At 43.2% G+C, this 6239-nt stretch overlaps 1 long non-coding RNA gene across 1 annotated transcript; it reads left to right on the top strand.

Annotated features, from left to right (window-relative positions):
* The first annotated feature begins 482 nt into the window (after nucleotides 1-482).
* Nucleotides 483-5219, top strand: LOC131225231 (uncharacterized). Its single transcript, XR_009161259.1, has 3 exons — nucleotides 483-633; nucleotides 4902-4984; nucleotides 5147-5219. It is a non-coding gene; the product is annotated as an uncharacterized LOC131225231 (long non-coding RNA).
* Nucleotides 5220-6239: the final 1020 nt, after the last annotated feature.

The following is a 6239-nucleotide window of genomic DNA, read 5'->3' as shown; positions in this document are numbered from 1 at the left end:
TGAGACTAGAAAATGCAGCAAAACCTTTCAAGTTTCAGGTTCTTAATTTAACTTCGCCATTTTTGTTTCAGGCTGTGTTCCCATTAAAGAGAATTTGTATTTTATTCCCTTAATAATCTGTTGTCTTTTTGGTGCTTTCCTATTCGAGCTTAATTTCAAAGTAAGAAGTTGTAACCTCGAGCTTCAGTTCTCAGAACATTAGGAACTCCACCTTGCTTGCTTTACATTTTTTCTTCATGATGACACTATGCTGAACAATTCTTTAACTGAATAAAAAATTACATATTGTGGCGACACAAGATTGGATAATAAAACTGTATTTTTAGGAATAAATGACATCATACACTTTGTTGCTATACATCATATACTACATCCGTGAGTTTTTTTTTTTTTTTTTTTTATACCATTGGATTTAGTTATAGCAAATACTTGATAGTTGATAGTTTACTTTAGCATGTATGGTTTTGAACTCGTTCCAAGATCCCCACCCCCATGTGCTCTAGGTTACTATTAATGCAAATGGGCAATTGTCTACAGATTCGGGGCCAAATCTTCAAGTTTAGTATCATCAACAGGTGTTGCATGCATTAGCCTCAGCTATGAATGATTTCCAAAATCCTCGAGTACAGGTAAGTGGGTTTCTGGCATTGTGGTTCATACTTGATAGAACATTGTCTGGTCATTATCTATTTCTTTTTTAGGTACATTGAAAACTATCTATTGTCTAGTCATTATCTATTTCTTTTTTAGATGGTTGTTGTCACACCCCAAACTCGAAAATCGGGCTCACAAAATTCCCGATTGCTGAATCCGGCGCCGACAGCCTCCGTAGTACCCCATTCTCGACTCCCGCCTATACAACAGGTTCTGATCCTGGGATCCTACAAGGAGGATTTCAAATATGATTTTGATTCAGTATAAGCATAACCATAAGCATAACCCACGAACAATAACCACAAGAACACCATCACAAAATCTACTATGATAAAAAACTTTTAAGTACAAGGTGTATGAAAGGAAAATACAATATAATGAAAATAACCAAAAACTCCAGAAGCTCGGCTGCACACTCCAACTCTGACGAGGCTATAGCTGCGTCTTGGCGTCACCTGCATGCATCGATCGTGCATAAGCTTATAGAAAGCTTAGAGGGTGGTGTAAGTGTGTGCGCAATATAAGCGTTCTCAGAATGTACGGTCAGAGTAATGCCGAATCATGGTGATGAGTACATGAATGCAATCGGCCGTACCAAGGCTGTGTGGTGCAAGATATGAGTGCTATCGGCCATAACATGGCCATGGAATGCGAGATGCAACTCAAGCATACCAATCCTCATCATATATCAGTACAGTTCTCATTCTGGATAATCACCGGGGTTCAGTACACTCCAAATGGCACTGCCGCTCTCCTAGCCGTACAGTCCAAGTGAGCGTAAGAAACCTCACTATCCGCCTGGCCAATAGTCTGCCAATACCTATCCGGCACGTCGATAGCGGACCCATTCACAAGCTGGTCAAACTCAGCCTAGTATTGCCCCATACTCTCGGGCGAGTAAGGCCATACCCCTTTCCAACCTACCACGACACAGTGGAAGACGCGGCCTCCTGGTATTTGGCCCTCGTGCGCTCATATAACCACTCGATCTCAACGTTGGAGTCATTCTCTGGTACTATCGGGTTTAGAAATTTTCACCCAGGGACATCTATGACCCCCCGATGCTTAGTAACAATATTTTTGGTATTCAATCCAGCCACCCACGATGTGTCTGTGGAGGCTATGGCCCTGATGTCGGTAGGGCATACAATAATCACAATCACACAAATGCAAGTGCATGAATCATAGTATCAGACATGCAACAATCCTATGCATACCGAGCGCTCGTGTGGGGCAACTCAGCCTATCAGGGAGCTCATAAACAATCTGCCCAGAAGCATATGCTATGATTAGTCACTCCTCATATCAAGCATACATATGATGCGTATGATCATGAATCATGTTATACAGTGATGAGCTCTGTTCATAATGAAGATGGGCCTAGGCGGCCTACACTACTAGTATGGGCCTAACAATGGGCCCTAGGGAGAGTGACAATGCAGACATTTAAACAACATCATCCTTACAATGTGGACATCAAACCATCATTACTCCCAAGGCATAGCCCGCTATAAAGGTCAACACATATACCATGGTGGAATCACACTACAATGGGCCTCATGTACGTCCTATTGGGCCTCGACCCATGGGCCTCTAATACATCAAATGGCCTCATCTACATGGGTTTTGTATATATCAAGATGGGCCCCAATGGATGGGCCACAACTACATCATGATGGGCCTAATCACAGGGGCCTTATATTTGTCAAGTGGGTCGCACCAGTGGGCCTTGAATACGTCACAATGGACCCTCATATGGCAAGTGGGCCACACCACATGGGCCAAACGTATTTCAAATGGGCCACACTCAAATATAAATGGTGATAATAATTTCCACTATTAAAATTCCCAAGGCCCGCCATAACGTTTATTTCCCATCCAATCTGATCATAAGGTCCCAAAGGATGCCAATGGTAGGCATTCAATCCTCACTATACAGTGTGGTCCACTTGATAAATAAATCTGTCTTATTTTTGTCTCAAGCCTTAAAATTATTATTATTATTATATTTTATTTTTAAAAAAAAAATGGTTGGATGGTTTGGATGAAACTCATGCATCATGGTGGGTCCGATAGGGATGGATAGCATAGATAATACACATACCTCATGGTGGGGACCACACTGATGGAAGGTGTGGAGCACACACATACATCAGTGGGTCCCATGTGGGGCCCACCATAATGTTTATTTTTCGCCCAATCTGTTGACAGGGTCACACAGACATGGGGCCCACTGTAATGTTTATTTGCACCCAACCAGTTGATGAGGTCACTTAGACCCTGACCCACCATAACATTTATTTGCACCCAACCTGTTGTTAAGGTCACTTAGACCCGGGGCCCACCGTAATGTCTATTTTCCACCCAAACTGTTGATAGGGTAATGCAGACCTGGGGCCCACCGTCCAGGGGCTGGCAACACATGCATCCTGGTGTGGCCCCTCAAAATGGATGGACGGTGTGGATGGGTCCCACGGACCCATCTGCCAATTCACACTTCATCGTCAGCCACACTTCACAGTTAGCCACCACCCATCGTCAGTACACACCCCACCAACCATCCACACTTCACTGTTAGACTCCAACCATCATCACACACACCTCACTGTTTCTTGTAGTGTGGGCCACCAAAGTCACGTATACGGCTAATATTTTGGGTGGCCCATAGCTAGGAGGGGGTCCACCAAATGGACGGTATTGATGTTCAATTCACATCATGGTGGGGCCTAAGATGGGGCCCACTGACGAGCGCCATCCCAAAAGCAGCGGACGCTGACAGCAACAGCGTTGATGCTGTATATATTTTTATTTTTTAAAAAAAAATTGATTTTTCTGCAGTTTTTCTGTGGTAGGGCCCGCATCAGGGAAATCCGCCCCGTCCATTGGTCTCTATAGCTCGATACAAACCCATCAAGCCCAATATTCGATGGGTTTTGGTGTACAGAAAATCTCAGAGTGTATTTCAATGGTAAAAGTATTATTCTCTATGCTATGGCCCACTAGGAAAATCAGATTAGGTCCATTTTTCGGCTCAACGCCTAAAATGATCCGAGGAAAAGGATGGTCGGCTTGGATTAAGTATATGCATCAAGGTGGGGCCTGCATGAGCGGCCCACCATTTCCTTCTCTTTTTTTTTTGGTTAGCTCGTTAGTACACTCCCATGTCAGTACATGCACTCCATGTTGGCCGCCCTTATCACGTCTAGCATCCAGAGACGCTGGATGGCATAGATAAATAGGGACATCATGGTGGGTCCCACATGCACGTGGCCCACCTGTTTGGACCACCTGATATTTATGTTTTCCTTCCATCCGGGCCCGCTAATGGGCTGGATGGCATAGATCCAACACATTCATCCGATGGGTCCCACATGAAATATGTGATTCATGGTGGGCCACACTCACCCCTTCATTATCATCACCACTCAAAGAAAGAGAGAGAGAGAGAGAGAGAGAGAGAGAGAGAGAGATGGTGATAGAGGGACCCCACCACTATGGGCCCCTCATGGATACAACACATACATCAAATGGGTCCTACAATAAGTGGGCCCTTAAAAATTAAAATTAACGGAGGATCACCCACCTCTAGGCCTCCTCCTTGTTCCCTTAGGCTCCTATGCTCCTTAGCTTGCCTTTTGATGGAGGTTGATGGAGTTTTGATGGTGGGCATGAGGGATAAGAGGGTGGGCCACACTTGGCTTAGGAGAAAATGTTTGGACGTGGGATAGTGTGTTGCTTGGGAAGTGAAGAGATGAAATGAGAGAGAGAAAAAGAAGTAGTGGCTTAAGGGATGGGGTGATGTGGTGGTTGTAAGGAAAGGGTGATGGGAGGTATGGTTGTGGTTGAAAATGGAGAAAAAGAGGAATGGTAAGGGGAGAGAAAGAGTTGACTTTTGAAAAGGTAGGGATGGGTTGTTGTACTTGGGGTATGGCTTGTACTTGACATTGATTGATGAGACATATCGTACAGATTCCCTCAATATTCGCAACGCGTGACGTTTCTTCGAAATGAATGCAGGCCCACATCTCCTGGCCTGGGTATCGGTTTGGTGCGCGAGTCACGGCGTTGGAACCGCGACGACGGCGCGGTCGCTAAGGTATAAATTTCGAATCGAGCCGACATTGGTATGTGGGACCCAGCTTAGGATCGCGCGTAAACGTCCGATATGGGTCAAGGATTGCCAAAATTCGACCGGAAGGACCATAGAAGCCTACGGAACAATATGGACTAGAACACAGGTCTTACAGTTGTTAAGCCCAACCGAGTCATTGTCACACTGTCTAAAGTTTCAAAAGGGAATTGGCTTGACTTGCACTTCAACGAAGATAAGGTAAGTGCCAATTTTTCATTTCCTCTTTCTTATTATAATTACTATGAATAAGAATTAGGAGAAGTCAACCCCTGTTTTAATTTTTCATTTCCTTATCTTGTGAACACAACACACAATCTTTCTTATTGCTTGTAACAGTAATAGTGGGCTGAAATTTTATAGGATAGCTATAAGACCGGCCATGCTTTATGGGATTGAATGTTGGGCAGCCAAGGAAGAATGCATTCATAGGATGTCGTAATAGATGTGTATGATTTCCTTCATTTGGTAAGCACTATTTCTAGTGAAAAAGAAGTAAGCAATGAATGTCTAGGTGCAGATGTTGATGAAAAAGAAGTAAGCAATGAAGCAACCCGTTTAATCTAATCAATCTACTCCCTAGGGCCATAGATTGCAACCTATATTTAAACAAGGTTCGAGGTGCCGTCAACAATAGTAACAGAATCCTCCAGGTTAGATTGTTAATTGGACCTGATTTTATTTAAATGATCTTGATAATCCATTTTATTTAAATGAGTAGACCTGGATGGGCGTCGGAGCTATCTGGATGTTGAGCGGGGGTGTCCCTAGAAGGTGGGAACCGCTGTTATGACTATGATGAAGCTGCCCATTTCCTATGGATAACATTTAAGGGGCCTGGCTATTTGGATAGGCCGTGCTTATATATGTATTTGCTCGAAATTAATGGAGCAGTCCCGGATATGCGTCGGAGTTATCTAGATGAGCGGGGGTCCCTGAAAGGTGGGAACAGCTGTTATGACAATGATGAAGCTGTTCATTTCCTATGGACAGCATTGGAGGGGCCTGCCTATTTGGACAGGCTGTGTTTATATCTGTATTTGCAGGGATCACACCCTTAACCTAAACCTCTAACGTAAACCTATTCTCAATTCTCTAAAGCTATAACCTATAACCTAAACCTTAACCTAAACCTATAACCTATACTTATAACCTTAACCTAAACTATAACCTTAACCTATAACCTATACTTATAACCTTAACCTAAACTTATAAACTTAACCTAAATCTATTCTCAAATCCCAAAACCTATACTTATAACCTAAACCTAGACCTTAACCTAAACCTAAACCTATACTTATAACCTATAACCTATAACCTAAACCTTAACCTATAACCCAAACCTTAACCTATAAACTAAACCTATAACCTATAACCTAAATCCTAAACCCAAACCTAAACCTGATCTTGAACCCGAACCTGATTTTCTAAACCTAAACCTTAACCTATAACCTAT

The sequence above is a fragment of the Magnolia sinica genome, chromosome 14 (assembly GCF_029962835.1).
Source record: "Magnolia sinica isolate HGM2019 chromosome 14, MsV1, whole genome shotgun sequence".
Taxonomy (NCBI): domain Eukaryota; kingdom Viridiplantae; phylum Streptophyta; class Magnoliopsida; order Magnoliales; family Magnoliaceae; genus Magnolia; species Magnolia sinica.
Note: the sequence above shows the minus strand (reverse complement) of the source record. Positions and strands in the feature narration are given on the sequence as shown.